The following is a 12705-nucleotide window of genomic DNA, read 5'->3' on the forward strand; positions in this document are numbered from 1 at the left end:
TAGAGGCAGGGATGGGGGAGAGGTTCACTGCCGCTTCAGGGCCTGGGCCCTGGCAGGGTGAGCTGGAGGGCCCCAGGGAGAAGGCTGGGATCTGCCTCTTACCTCACTCTCCACCTGAAGGCCATTCCCCGAACATTGGCTCAATGCCCCTCTAACGATACTCATTGACGCTAGTTTGGGGGCGGGGCCCACTGCGGCACTGACCAATGGCTAAGCAGGACCTGTAACGTGGCTCTGTCTCGCATTAATGGTCTCCCGGTAACCGCTGCCTAGTAACAGTGGGTGTGGGGTAACCTCCGGCAGCAATGGCCTAGTGGTAAGGGCTGGGCACTGCAGCGCTCTATTACAAAACCATTGCCATCCGTTATATAGCTCTGTGTTACTATCCAAAAAGTGGCTTTCCCAGTTCTTTTCTTTTACACAGGTTTTTCAAGGACATTCAATGAAACTGTGTGTAAATGCTATGAACTTGTAGTGCGCCTAGAAGAAGTAACAAATGAGCATTTCTCTTTTACTCAGTGTAAATCGTAAGTTTAAACTCTCTCTTGCTCATTCTGCCCGCCCTCTTTTGCTTTACTATGTCCACATGTGCAAGTTGGGAGAAACACATAAAGTGGACTGTTCATTAAGAAAAGGAAACCACAGCCCTTAAATCATGAATTTATGCAATTTTTGACTGTTTTTAACAAGCACAAAATGGTTCCCGGGAATTTTGCAAGTATAGATCATTTTAATTCGAGTCATTGTGGAGTCATAAAAGACTCTGTTCTTTAATTTTGTGCCTTCAAGTCAGCTACTTTGATTAAAAAATAATAAAGCAAGGGAGCTGTAGGGTCCTTACAGGTTCTCAGCGTTATCGTGGCTCCCTGATCTTCTGTGCTAATTCTCCTCATTAATATTAATAAAAGGCTGATAGGCCATTGCAAAGCATGATATGAAAAGCAGGCAATTAATTGCTTGTAGTATTTTTATGCTTATTTTGCACAATGAAAATAATGCCTTGGGACTATCAGCTAATCAATAATATCAACGGTGTTGAAAACAAGCGCCTTCAGTTTCTTTTTCATAAATCCCCCTTAAATCCGAGAAACATGAAAATCCAGTGAATATTCTTGAAAGCAACAGTTGGAAAAAAGTTTTATTTTACCTGGCACTCTTCTATTTGGGGAGAAAAATGCCATAGATATAGGCATTTCAAGTTGTCCAGTCATTAATGCACTCTAGGTGGTTTTGCCTTTTGTAGGGGAAACTGAAATTCAGAAGATGGGAACATATTGTAGGTTAGATAAGGCATTTGGGGGATTCCAGATCAACATTTTTGATTGATTTGATTAATCAACCAGTTTTATTGATTTTTAAAGTCTTTTTAATTAGTCACTTGATATTTCAAGGCCAAATGCACTACTTGTGAGTTGAGTTTTAAAAGTTTTATTCAGGTTAAAAATTGTAGATTGAGGCTTCCCTTATTCCCTCCAGAGACTGGAGAAGAATGCTTCTGTTTCCAGTGTTCCTTCTTACTTGTTGAAATTATATAAAGTCTACTCTAATTGTGCCATTTAAAAAGCCACGCTAAATATATGAAATGATAAGTTTAATCCGACCTCATCCCTGACATGGCCATGTTCTTTTCCACTTAGACCTCCTTTAGTGTTAGGACATTGGCTCCTGTGCCATGTCTAATAAGGCCAATCATTAGGTGTTTAATAAATTCAATTGCCTGTATATGTGTACATATATCATTTAGATGAAAATACATTGAATAAATAATTTCATGAAAATCATATTTTCTGAGAAAGCTAGCTTTAAAAATAATTTATGCATTTAAAAATGATCAAAATAATAAATGGTCACAGACAATGAAGTTTGTGTACATATCATTGTATTCAAAACAACTTGACTTAAAATTCTGACAAGAAATTAGTAGATAATGAAATAATCTAATCCAGCAAAATAATCTCCTTGGCATGGAATTTCTCCAAGTCACTCATATATCAATGATAGTAATCATTTCCACTTCCATTTAGTTCCTAAATGAGTAGAATCTCTATGGAGGTTGCCAGCCAAATTGTCATAAACAAAAAAAAAAAGAAAAGAAAAGAAGATATATACAACTCTAGCATAAGAATTGACAATAGGGCCCGCCAGTCCCTTTTGAACATGTTAATTTCAATTCTTAACTAAAATAACCAAGTAGAGCTACAGATGCTAGTGATGCAATATGCTGAAAAGGGCTATTTGCAAAGACCTAGGGTTGTAGCAAATAGCAAATTTTCTCATCATCAAAATAGCTTAGATTTACAAACTGCCCATCCAAAAATTGTTTATCTTTTATTTTGAAGAGCTATACTTCTAAGAAGTTACCATCAAGTAATTCATGGCATTGTAGATTTATAGCTTTGATTTGAAAGCTCGTGGTGTTTTGAAAATAAATCATTTGGATCAGAGTGGATTTAAGATCCCTTACAAAAACATAACGTTATTAGTACATTAAATAATTCATCTCAATGAAAAATGGTAAAATTTAAAAACCTGTAGAAAGCAATGTTAGTGATGTGACTTTTTTATTTATTCATTTTATAATAACCAACTATTAAACACTAATTATTCATTTATTTATATTATGCATTTTCCATAAACATTGAGATACATTAAAGCTAAACAACATTGAAAATTAAAAAATATATACACTTCTAGTGTAATATGCTATATCCAGAAGCAAAAGAAAGCTCTCGAGAAGTTGTTGTTACTGTCATTGGAAGCTTCATTTTGCTATAAAATTTCTAAGATCTAATTCCTAAGTTTCTTAGAAACTAAAGTAAAAAGGGAAACACATTATGATGCATAACTTTCATTTTCTTATAAAGTACAATTTGCAAATTAGTCCCCAGAAATAAATTTTTCTCTCAGAAACTCAACCAATTGACTAATCTTAGATGGCACTATTTCTCAGAATGGATTTTAAAACTGTAGAAATCGTCTTGCCTTTGTTATACACTCAAGCAATTTTAAAGCTGAAAGTTATTTTGGAGTCCATCTTCAAGTACATGAACTTGATATTTTGTGAACAATTAAACTGAATCCATGAAAAATAGATAATTTTTCTAAGAACACTCAACTGATCAGTAGTAGCAGCTCATTTGGAAACTACTGGCCTCAGATCTCCATTATATCCTACTTTATTCTCACTCATTTGGTTTCAAAATTTGATAGTGCAGCTCAGCCTCTCCTTCTGCCCAGCCTGTTCTGGTTAATAAATCCCCACAGAGGATTTTATCTAATTGTGTCCCTTATTAGACTGGAGCATTATTTCCCTGTCTTTCTGCTAAACAGCCTCAATTCAGTTTCCCACAAAAGCTATTTTAATTTTTTTCATTGATTTGAAGTCTTGCCACTTTCTTCTTTTGATTACAGTAAAGCACACTGGTTAGACAGACTCTAGACACATGCTAGATAGCCCACCTGCTCCAGATTCAGATTTTTCCATTTACCACCATTACCACCATGGTCTCATCAGACAGGTGAAAGCTTTTATTTGAAAATCTATGTACCAATCTTATACGGAAAGATTTATTGCTTAAGATGAAATATTAGCATATATCTTAGATATACTAGAACTCAAAAGGATTTTATTGGTTCTTATGTCTCCACTTCACTTTGACTGGAGAAAACCCAGTCTAGTGGTAATTCTACTAAATTCAACAAAATGTTATGTTGTACTTATTATGTTTAAGGCCATCTACAGTGGAAAGTAATAAAAAAGAGTGATGGCCTATAACATCAAATAGAAAATAACTACAACAATGTAATATTTTGATATATGCCATAAAAAGTTAGCAAATATTATGTGAATATAGATAGGGGCTGCTACTTATGCTAGAGAGAAATGTGATGATTTCAGGTGGGACATTTCTCTTTTTTTCTTTTTTTTGTGGTACGCAGGCCTCTCACTGTTGTGGCCTCTCCCGTTGCGTAGCACAGGCTCCGGACGCACAGGCTCAGCGTCCATGGCTCAGGGGCCCAGCCGCTCCACGGCATGTGGGATCTTCCTGGACTGGAGCACAAACCCGTGTCCCCTGCATTGGCAGGTGGACTCTCAACCACTGCACCACCATGGAAGCCCAAGGGACATTTCTTCAGACTACTATTTTCAGTGACTAAACTGACTATTACTATAAAATTGAGCTGAGGTACCATTTCTTCCAACTTCCAATCAAAGAGATTTTTTAATGTCTCTTTCATAAAATATGAATTATTGTCTGGTAATACTCTCGGGCTTTTTGTTTGTTGTCTAATATTTTCTTTGTTTTTTTCCATATCGTTATTGCCTTATTAAGATTGCAGTTACTTGATGTGTAGAACACAGCTTCAGGACGGACTGAGTATATTCTTAGTGGATAATATGTAAGGGCCAGTCTAGATTAGGGGTGCCTCACCTCTGTGGGCAAGATGGTATCATTCCTTTTTTAAAATGCAGTTAAAAGGAAATTTCAGGATATTCAAGCAATATTGACTGGTCAAAATGTTGCAGTCATCTTTTACTCTTTCTCAAATGTGACACCAATGACACCTAGAGGATACCCATATTACCTTGGTCTTTGCCGTGATGGTCATACGTTTTAAGTGTCTTAAGAGACTTAGGCCCTTAACAATACTCATTCAATCAGGCACATGATCTAGCAGTTGCCTGAATGTAACTGAGCCTCTGCAAGGACCATCAGAAGAACCAGCAGAGGGAGGGAAAGAGATGGAGTTAGGAAAACCATTCTTGACTTTTCTATTATCTCCAGTGGAAATTCTAATGACATATGTTTTGTTACCCTGTTTCATCTTTTTTCTAATGTTGAAAATGAGTTTCTTTCTAATGTGTGTAAAAGATATGAGAGGCCACAGAGCAAAATTCTAAGCAAGGGGACTTATAGTTGCTGATTTGCAAGGCAGATACAGCCCTTCCACACAGGTCCTTGGTGAGTCTCCCTGAGGGAGAGCAGACAGTGGTCAGTATCAGTCAATCCCACCTCCCTCACGAAAGGAGACCATGGAAGACAGTCACTAGGAGGTGTTATATGCTTACACAAAATTTTTTCTGAATGTTTCTCTTTACACACACACACACACACACACACACACACACACTTCCAGAGAAAGTTTTACTTCTAAAATACAGAATTAAATTTTCCCTATGCAGGTATATTCACTTTAATCCCTCCTCTTGCCATCTTTTTCTATTAAATATAACAGGGTGTTTGGGAGAAGGTACCTTTGTGTGTTTTGGTTTCCTAAAGCTTTCTTCATGACAAGCCATTCCAAAGAGTATCAAGAAAGTCCAGATGGGTAAATGAAAAGTTGGAAAGAACACAGCGGGGCAAAACCTTGATACCTTTCAATTTCCCCACTTCCACCATGAGAAAGCCCTATTGACCCTATGGAATACTCTGCATATAAAGTGAAAATGAGGGTTCTCATTTAATTATGAATTTAATGAACCAATTTTTGAGAATGTAGTTTTTTGATGGTGTTGTGATCTGTTTAGAAAAAAAAAAAAAGTAGGGGTCATGAATTCCAAACAAAGGCACAAGTGTTTGTCTTTTAAGAAAATATGCTATTGCCTTAACCCTGTTCCCCTCAGTGAGATTTTCTTGGAAAAATCTTTGTAAATTTTGCTTACAGTGAATTCTCCAGCATTAGGGTTTTACTGCACAGCTAGCCTTCCCAAGATATCCACATCTTCAAGCTGACCTTGACATCATTCAGGTGACGACACCCTTGATATCCATAAAAGAAAAGCTATACATGACTACACAGTTAACTTATATTCAAGTTTGGCTGTCCAAGTCTTAAAATGTTAGAGAGAAAAATATTCTGGATTCCACGTGTCTATCAAAATGGCTGGATTTCACACTTCTTTTCCACTTCAAGTCTGGCCCTGTTTAGGAAGAAAGAGTTATTTGAAAGAATAAAACACTACAATTTCTAAATGTTAAAATACTATATAATATATATATATATACTAAATATATATACAAAATATTTGGCCACAAAGCATAAAATTTGCTTTTAACAAATTAAACTTTTTAGAAGTAGTTAAATATATTATTTATTCAGAGACCTTCCTATGTTTAAAATAACAAAATATGAGTATATATCATTACAGCTTGCCATGAATAGAAGTAAGGCACCATAATGACAAAATCACCCAACCCTAAAGATACAGTAAGTCACTAATTATGACTTAATATGTTCCATAACCTCTAATACTCTAGAGTCATTTATTTCATGAATAGTTTTTAATACAGGAAAAATGTTGATTAATGTCAGAACTTTGTCCATAAGCTATAGTATAAAGTGTACTTGGGAATAGCTATCACCAAAAAACAAAACAAAACAAAACTTACTACCACCCAATTTCCCACCACAATGAAAAGAACACTTAGTGCATGTAGAATATGCGATAGCACACTGTGCTACAATTACAAACTATGTCACTCTTGGCAAATCTACTGGGTATTCCATCTGGGATGCCAATAGCATCCTTGAGGTAGGACATCACAGTAAAGAACATAAAGCTTCCGTGGTTCCATCATTATTGTAGGTCAGCAGGAAAAGTTCTTTGAACACAGATCTTAAAATTCCGTGGAGAATGAGTGGAGTGTAAAGGGTCAAAGTTATCTGATTAGTTCTTCTTTCTTGGGACAGCTTGTCAAAGGCCTACAACTGTTTCATACAAGTCTGAATTAGTACTGGCATACTCTCATAAAATAGGAAGGGATTCAATTAGCATATGCATAAAAACATCCTCTTAGTGAAAGATGCAAATGTATAAAAGTTATAGATTAAACACTGCAACTATAGTTAAACTCTTATTCTGTAGCTCGGTGCAAGGTAGTGTTTAATAAATGGCATAGGATTGGAGAAGTTATTTCAACTGGAATGACTTAAGGAGGCTTCATGAAAAAAGGTAAAATTTGATGTATATTTTAGGAAACAGAAATGATAAGTATGTCTCTGTGAAACCTGCATAGGTCCATGTGGGAGATGGAGGAAATGCATTCTAAGCAGCAGTTCTTGTGTGAACAAGAATGTGGGTTGGAGAGCTAGTGTCTTTGGTGGAAATGTAAATAGGCCAAAAAAGCTTATGCAGAGGGTCCATTTCGAGGTGAAGAAAAAGAGACTTAAAAGATTGTTTTGCAATAATGGTGGAGGGCCATTAACATTTTTTGATGAGAAAGAATCTCATCAGTGCTTTAGGAAGACTGGCTAATAATGGAAGGCAGGGCAGAGGCTCAGTCCTCTGTGAATGAGACCACACTTGTTTGTACAAAAGTGTTGGTGACAGAAATTGAAAAAAGAAAGAGAAGATAATTTTAACAACAGTAAGAGGCATAAGTAGAGCTCAGATTCATGGATGAAGGTATTGTAAAGTTGGGAGGCCTGTGTGAGTAAACTTTTATTTTCATGGTGCATAGTTGAGTTGTGGCTTAGAGAAGTATTCAGGTGACAATATAAACATCTCTGTCTTGGGGAGTTGATGTTTGGGGTGAATTATAAACTCTTCTCTCTTTGATATCTTTATTTTTAAACACTAATGAAATGATCTCGGTGCTGAAAAGAAAGACATTATTTGAGATGTTTGTTTGTTGGTTTGTTTAATGTGTTGGAACATACCCTCAGCTGCATGGCACAGGGAGATCAGCTCTGTGCTTTGTGACCACCTAGAGGGGTGGGATAGGGAGGGTGGGAGGGAGGGAGACACAAGAGGGAAGAGATATGGGAACATATGTATATGTATAACTGATTCACTTTGTTATAAAGCAGAAACTAACACACCATTGTAAAGCAATTATACTTCAATAAAAATGTTAAAAAAAAGATTTCACTGTTACTACAGACTAAGAAAGCATATCTTCACCATTTAGAAATCTTGTAACAGCAAGATCTGGACAGTTTATAAGAGTGCTAATAAAAGCAATTAGGAGATCAGGAAAAGAAACTGGCTATGTTCATGAATAAGGAGCAGAGGATGATGGGTATCATAACAAACATTTTGAATTTGCAATGTTTTGAGTTATTTAGATTAAAATGTGCTCTATCATATTGAATATAGATTTTAATTCTATTATTGCATTTTTCATTCCTTCGCAATTCTCTCTTATCCATTTTGCTTACATCTAGTCCTGTTATATTTTTAATTTATATCTTTCTTTGCTACTTCCAAAAGCAGAGACAGTGCAATAGGTCAGGAATTCTTAACGTGGGATCAGTAAGTCCCCTGGGGTCCCATCATTAGCTTCAGTGTGACAATTAAATATGCAAAATGATATGTGAGTGTTCAGTTTTCAGGGTAAAACTTTCTGAATATTATCAAAACACTCTTCATTTTCTTGCACTGATACACAGTTGTCCATATACTAGCTCACAAAATGAAAATGGGTTTTCACTTTTTTATGGAGCAGGCAGTACAATTTTGTTTCTGCAATTAGATAAATACTATTAGCAGTGAATTGTACTATGGCTCCTATAAGGGGAACAGCTAACTCTTAAAAGCTCCTCTTAACTTTTCCCATTCTAAGTGTAGTCCAGTCCTGCACACAGAGTTGGTGACTGTCTTTTTGCTATAACACTGTTTTTCCCAAATCCTTCTCCCATTCACCTGGCTCATTATGCTAAGTATCTTACAAATTAGGTAACTGAGGTAGAAGTAAAGAAGCTCCTTTTTAAAAATACTTACTGCTTACATGGAAAGGGTATGAGCTTGTCCCTCTGGATGATTTCTACAAAGGTTTCTACCATTTGCACTTGAGCATAAATAGAAAATAAATTTTGTGAGAGCAGACAAGTTTTTCTGCTTTGTTCACTACTGTTTCCCCAGCACTTAGGATAGTGCTTAAGACATACTACAGGTTCAGAATATTTGTAGAAGGGATGAATGAACATCTATGTACTTGAGGCCCTTTGATAAGAACAGTCATTTTCAAATGCATTTCTTCTTACTAACCTTTTACCTCCACTTCTGCCTTCCCTCCTCCTCAGCATCCTGGTTCCATCAGGTACTCACATTATTTACTGGAGTTTTTACCTCTCCCTTCTTGCCAGCTTCTTAACATAAGCATGTGCATGTTCTTAGGTCTCATACTTAAAAATATAGAAAAACTGAATGCATCTCTAGACCCACACATTTCCCTTAAAACTTTATTTTTCATCTCCCTTTTAAAGCCCAAAGTCTTTAGTTGTGAAATATCGTCCTTTCCACTTCTTAATATCCCATTTGCCTACCCCGTTGAATTTCATTCTATTACCACTGCTAATAAATCTACCATTTCCAATATTACCAGGTACCCCCTTGCTGCGAAATTAGAACTCGATTCTAGTTCTTATATTACTTGATTTCTGGGTAGCATTTGGCACTCTTGACCCTCTCTTCCTTTTTCAAATACTTTCTTTCTTTAGCTCTGTGACATGTCTGATTTCTATCCCACTACTGTATATGACTGAACCTTAGTGATCTTATTTGTAAATTCCTTTTCCTCTGGATATTCTTAAAGGATTGTATCCTTCAAGGTTAAGCCCTAGACCCACCTTCTTCTCTGCATACTTTCCTTTGTCGTTTTCAGCAATCTCTAAAGCTGAGCTTTAGATACACATTTCTAAGGCATATATGACCCCAACTTAAACTCATCCTCCTTCCCATGAACCTGCCCCTCCTCTTATGTTTTCTCTTTTAGTAAATAACATGATAAATAACATGATAATAACATAATAACATGTTTTCTCTTTTAGTAAATAACATGATATACAATAAATATATAACTCCACTCCCACTGCCAGCTTGCTATCATCCTTGTCTAACAGCTCTTCATTTTTTTGTCTGGAGTACTTACTGCAAGAGGCTCTCAACTTGTGCCCATTCTTCCAGTTTTGACTCATTTCTATTATTTTCTCTGCATAGAATTGAGTGATATTTCTCTAAAACGCAAATGCGGTCCTATTCCTTCCATGATTAAAAGCCTGCAATGGTTCGGTATTAAGTTGAAACTAATCAGGATGTACAAAACCATTCCTGATGTTGTGGTCTTTCCTTACCACTCTAGCCTCATCTCTTAATCCATCCACTTTGGACCAGATGGCCTAACATATTGATAATTTTTGACACAGGGTCTCATCTCTCTACCAACTCTGTACACTCACAAGATTATAACTCTTACTGGGCCATTACCTATTTTTTCCTTTTCTCTTTGATTGGTTAGTTCCTTCTCATACTTTATACTGCAACTTCAATTTTATTTCCTCTGGGAAGCCTACCAGATACCCTGGTCTATATATGTGGAGCTAAGAGGTTCTGCCACCATTATACCCAGCTGCTTAGAATACGTCACTGTGCATAGTAACTGCCTATGTATAATACTTCTCAACATCCCCTAACAGTTTAAACTGAATTTAAACAACACCTACTTTCTCTGTATTTCTCTCTGTATTTATAGCCCCTAGTACAATGCCCAGAATATAATGAGTGTGCACTAAATATCACTCAGAGCAAGAATAAATTAAATTGTGTTTTTATTATTGTTGCAGTTGTTGAATGTGTAATAGTTAATGTGAAACTGATTATCCTCCAATCCTCATTCTGATTTCTTAAATGACAAGAGATCTGAAGAAAATTCACTGCGTAGGAAATGTTATGTTGTTATCATGCCCTGTTCCCCGACCAGGTCATTCAATTCTTCTGGGTATTATAGTATCACAAAGAAATATATTTAATCAAATACTTTCTGTGCATGAGACACAGCTAGTCAGTATGTGGTAAACAAGTTTGTTTCAATATAAAGTGGAGATACTGTTTCAGAGAAATGCATTGATCTCAAATGGCAGAGTTAGTCTTCTTTTGTGAGAAGAATCTTTTAAATAAAACTACTTGAGCATTTGAAGGTGTCAGCACTTTGAAGATTCAAAGCCTCAATTATTCAGGTACCACAGAGCTGAGCATTGTATGTCTGCCAATGTCACATTTAAAAAACTCAGATGGCTAAGATACCATGTTCTGTTCAAGTCTTCTGATATTTGAAATTAAGAGAAGAGCCCTTTCATTTCAGCAACTCCTAAGGCTCTCCCAGTCTTCCTGCTGCTGCTGAAACTCAGCATTCATTAAATACTTGCTTGCAATTTGAATACATTGTTAATAGAGTAGACAGCTTCTGAGGTTGAATTTATACTCTAGGGCAGGGGGAAACTTTTGATATCTCTGATTGAGATTGGTTATTGAATCAGGGACCTGGTTTGGAGCCAGAAAAGTATTAGACAAATTATCCAAGAGGAGTGAAAAAAAATGCCTTTATCTTGTGCAGCACCTGAGGAAGCTACAACCATGTTTCAACATGTGGCATTCAATCATGCGTTGCCCTCGTCCCAGATGGGTTTGAGAACCTTTTCTCAAGAAGTCAATTGCAAATACTGATTTTCTACCAACATTATACAACACTGCTCTATATGATTCCCTGTGACGTAAAGCTCCCGGCCCACTGGCTCTGAAGTAACAACCACCCACCTCAGGGCTACGCCACCTTTTGTTTGTCAGATAAATACTTATATTTAAATTCTTAGTGCAATTTGCTTCAAATGGTAGACTTCCACAACGTCAAAGAATCTGTCATTTGCATTGGTCTGAAATTGTCTGGAAATGACATTTGGATTGAATGATCATTGTGGGAGAAATTAATTTTAAAAATTTGGGAGAAATAATGCATGAAAATGGATCATCAATAATACTGACAAATGAAGTTATAACCTCTACCTTTTGCGTTCATTTCCATGGATGATCCAGATTCATGTAGGTACTCAAATGGTAATTGTTTAGTCAAGAAGGGAAAAGATGTATCCAACCTACAACTTACTCAGATGATTCCTTCTAAAGCACCAGTTCTCAAAAATGCCTAAATAAAATATTCAGACTACTTGGCCCCAGTACCATTCCCTTTTGACAGCATTTTGGTCATTTTTACAACTCAGGATGTACTTTCCTACTTGAGCATTCTGCTCACTGTAACATCCAGCCCCACAGATGCCTCTGCCTGTGGTACACCTAATCTACCCTTTAAAAATCTGCTAGACTGACTCTTCTATGAGCACTTTTCTTACTATTCCAATCTACGATGATCTCACTTGTCCCACATTTATATTACTTACCATCTGCCCCCATTTATTTAGCATTAAGGCATGCATTGCCTAGTGACATCTGTTCTATTTTTGGCTGATATTGCTATTGACCTTTTTATGTACATTTCTTATCTCCTTAACTGGATGGAATATTTCTTGAGGACAGGGTCATGAATTGAATCATAGATTTTTACACCTACAAGAAACTTTAGAGATCAATAGTCATTTCATAATTGAAAAGAAAAGAGTCTGGTAGAAGTTAAATAACTGATTTAAGGTCAAACAATAATTTAGTTAGAAGATCAGAAATAGAGTTCCTAGCTTGAAATACACTGTTCTTGGCAGTGTGCTCCACTGTAACTTTCCCAACATGTTAGAGTTGAAATGGGCAATAGTTATCCAACTTCCTCAATTTATAGAGTGGGAAACTGAAACTCAGAGAAGCTGTGAAATCATGGCCAACGTCATATATTGAGTTAACTTTAGCATTCCTGGAACTACAAAGCACAATTCTTTGTCCACTGACCTAAACTCTCTTCATCTTTTTGTATTCCACAAAGT

This window comes from Neophocaena asiaeorientalis, unplaced genomic scaffold, assembly GCF_003031525.2.
Source record: "Neophocaena asiaeorientalis asiaeorientalis breed wild unplaced genomic scaffold, Neophocaena_asiaeorientalis_V1.1 scaffold408, whole genome shotgun sequence".
NCBI classification, from domain to species: Eukaryota; Metazoa; Chordata; class Mammalia; order Artiodactyla; family Phocoenidae; genus Neophocaena; species Neophocaena asiaeorientalis.